This window comes from Cicer arietinum, chromosome 7 (genome assembly GCF_000331145.2).
Source record: "Cicer arietinum cultivar CDC Frontier isolate Library 1 chromosome 7, Cicar.CDCFrontier_v2.0, whole genome shotgun sequence".
NCBI lineage: Eukaryota > Viridiplantae > Streptophyta > Magnoliopsida > Fabales > Fabaceae > Cicer > Cicer arietinum.
In genome coordinates, this window is record NC_021166.2 from 9,768,463 (window position 1) to 9,772,041 (window position 3,579).

The following is a 3,579-nucleotide window of genomic DNA, read 5'->3' on the forward strand; positions in this document are numbered from 1 at the left end:
CAATTCTGGACTGACTAATTTAGCTTCACCAACTTCAAACCACCCTATCGGAGACCTACACCGTCTTCCATACAAAGCCTCAAACGGAGCCATCTGAATACTAGATTGATAACTATTATTGTATGCAAATTCCATCAAGGGATGAAATTTACGCAGCTCACTTTGGTGAAGAAAGAATAACCCGAGATATTGTCGAAAGTATCAAATATGGACACCTCTTTTAACCAAGATTCAAATTAGAAAATTAACTTTTGTACCCCACAATTAATCTTATACCCTTCAAATTGTTAAAAATTCAAAATTATCCTTAAAATTTTCATTTACTAAATGGTAAAAAAAAAGTTACTTTAAAATTTCAACCCCTCAACCAAATTTTCGGTACTTAAAATTTTTCCATTAAAATCCGACACTACTGGAAATTTCATATTTCAAATTTCCAGTAGTACAATTATGTTACCGGGAATTTCGCCAACAAATGTGCCGGGAATTTCCATAGCGATGTCTTCCCACTTCCATTCAGGTATTTCAACGGGTTGAAGTAATCCCGCAGGCTTTTGGTGCTCAACCTTTACTTGTTGACACACTAAGCACCTAGAGACAAAATCTGCTACGTCTCTCTTCATCCCTTCCCACCAATACAATTCTCTCAAGTCTTGATACATCTTGTTAGAACCTGGGTGGATAGTATAAGAAGAATGATGAGCCTCCTCTAAAAATTTTCTCCTTAAGCCGCCAACATTTGGGACACACAGCCGAGCCTTCAATCTCAGCACACCATCAGAATCAACTGAAAAGTCTGAAATTTTACATTCTGAACATTATTTACCATATTCACCAAGTATGGGTCTTGACTTTGAGCTTCCTTGATATCATCAACTATGGTTGAACGAATTTGTACGTGGGCTAGAAATAACCTCGAATGACCAAGTTCCAATTGAATTCCACTTTCAACAACTTCTTGAAATTCTTTAACTACTGGCCTCTTTACTTTTGCTATATGAGCAAGACTGACCATGGATTTCCTACTCAAAGCGTCTGCAACAACATTTGCCTTCCCTGGGTGGTATAAGATTGTGCAATCATAATCTTTTAAAAGTTTCATCCATCTTCTTTGTCTTAAATTTAAGTCTCGCTGCAGAAAGATATACTTAAGACTTTTATGATCGGTATAAATCTCACAAGTTTCACCATATAGATAGTGCCTCCAAATCTTAAGAGCAAAGATAACTGCAGCCATTTCCAAATCATGTGTGGGATAGTTCACTTCATGCCTCTTGAGTTGTCTAGATGCATAGGCAATAACTTTACCTTGTTGCATAAGTACACAACCGAGACCAACTCTAGAAGCATCACAATAAACTGCATAACTTTCACCACCTATAGGTAATGCCAAAATAGGTGCTGACGTCAAGTACTCCTTCAATTTTTGAAAGCTTTCCTCACATGCATCAGTCGATCGGAACTTAACTTTCTTCTGGGTCAACCTAGTCAACGAAGATGCAACCTTTGAGAAATCCTTCACAAAACGTCGACAATAGCCAACTAGGCCAAGAAAACTCTGAATCTCCTTCACCGTGGTAGGTCTGGGCCAATTCTGGACTGCTTCCACCTTACTTGGATCTACGCTTATTCCATTCTTAGACACAACATGTCCTAAAAATGCCACACTATCCAGCCAAAACTGACATTTTGAGAATTTGGCATATAATTGTTTATCTCTTAAGGTTTGCAAAACCAACATTAAATGTCGCTCGTGTTCTTCTTTACTCTTGGAATAAACAAGGATGTCATCAATAAACACAATCACAAATTGATCCAAGAATGGTTTAAAAACGCGATTCATCAAATCCATGAAAGCTGTTGGGGCATTAGTAATCCCGAAAGACATAACCAGGAATTCATAATGTCCATAACGCGTGCGGAAAGTTGTCTTCATTATGTCATCCCTCTTAATCTTCAACTGGTGATACCCCGACCTCAAATCAATCTTAGAAAAACATTGAGCTCCTTAAAGTTGGTCAAACAACTCATCAATGCGGGGTAACGGATATTTATTCTTCACAGTTACTTTATTCAACTGTCGATAGTCTACACATAGCCGCATGGATCCATCTTTCTTCTTTACAAATAAGACGGGTGCTCCCCAAGGAGAAGAAATTGGACGAATAAAACCCTTTTCAAGAAGATCTTGAAGTTGTTCTCTTAACTCTTTAAGTTTTGTTGGTGCCATATGATAAGGAGGTATGGATATAGGATGAGTGTTTGGAACTAAGTCTATAGAGAATTCAATCTCCTTATCAGAAGATAACCCAGGAAGTTCTTCAGGAAAAACATCTGGAAATTCACATGCTATTGGAATTTTTTTCAATTCCTCTTCAGCCACTTGTGTATCCCTTACCACGGCTAAGTACGCTTGACAACCTCTTCTCATTAACTTGCTAGCTGCCAAGGCTGAGATTTGGTTATGTGGTACCCAACCACGTCCTCCTTGAAATGAGAAGACTGGTTGTCTTAGTATCTCAAATTTCACCACTTTGTTATGACAATCCAAAGTGGCATGATGCAAAGCCAACCAATCCATACCCAAAATCACATCGAAATCTATCAAGTCAATAACTACTAAATCTACCGGCAACACCTTGTCATCAATAATTACATCACAAGAACGATACACCAACATAGCAAGCAAATTTCCACCAACAGGTGTAGCTACAACTAAAGGCTCTTCTAGCAAGCCTATCAATTAACTTAACAATTAAACAACTAAATCGCTCTTTAACCATTTAAAAATATATATATGCTTTTTCTCGAAATTTCGACAGAGTATCCTCTGTAACCTCAACATTCCCAAATTTTGTAAAATCCCTGTTCAGCTTTCAATCCAGTCATAATTCAAATAACATAATCAAATTGCTTAATACACTTCTCGAAAAACTAAATAGACTTTCTAGACTCCAAAATAGCTGCAATTACATAGACTCAACAAATATTACAAAATGGTCCTCGATCAAAGAGGCCTACCAAAAAAAGAAGTTTGTTGAGACTTGAATCAAATAATAGATTCCTACTCAGCTGCTTGCGAATCTGAAAAAATAATAAGCAACACGGGGTAAGTCACAAAGACTTAGTGAGGAGACAACAACCACCATCAATTAGAAGGGAAACACAAAAGGGCACGAATAAATCTTTAATCGCTTGTCAGAAATATTAAAAATCCAGTGAATAACGAAACGAAATCAAAATGAACAACCTTAAAATCATTATAAAAATCAAGCAAGTAACAATACAAATTTTTTGAACCAAGAGGCGGCTTTATCTCATTGATAGCCCTTTCCTCCTAAGGGTGGCCTTACCCTTAGGCGCGGCTCCATCTAACGGATGGCCCTCTCCTCTTAATTCCCGCAACGCATCATTACGTATCAATTAGGGAGCTTACATCACGTTGATAGCCCTCTCCTCCTACGGATGACATTTCTCATAGGGGCGGCTCCATCTAACGGGTAACTCTTCTTAATCAATACGAGGTAACTAGGTGCACCTAACGCAGTTAACGATTTAATAACAATAACACCGATTTTT

General features: G+C 37.8%; 1 protein-coding gene across 1 annotated transcript in view; it reads right to left on the bottom strand.

Annotated features, from left to right (window-relative positions):
• Positions 1–2,783: 2,783 nt before the first annotated feature.
• Positions 2,784–3,579, bottom strand: part of LOC105851268 (uncharacterized) — a 7,780-nt gene continuing 6,984 nt past the window's right edge. Inside the window, exon 2 of the mRNA XM_027330981.2 lies at positions 2,784–3,084. The gene's annotated coding sequence lies outside the window, so the exon portion shown is untranslated. The remainder of the gene's footprint in view (positions 3,085–3,579) is intronic.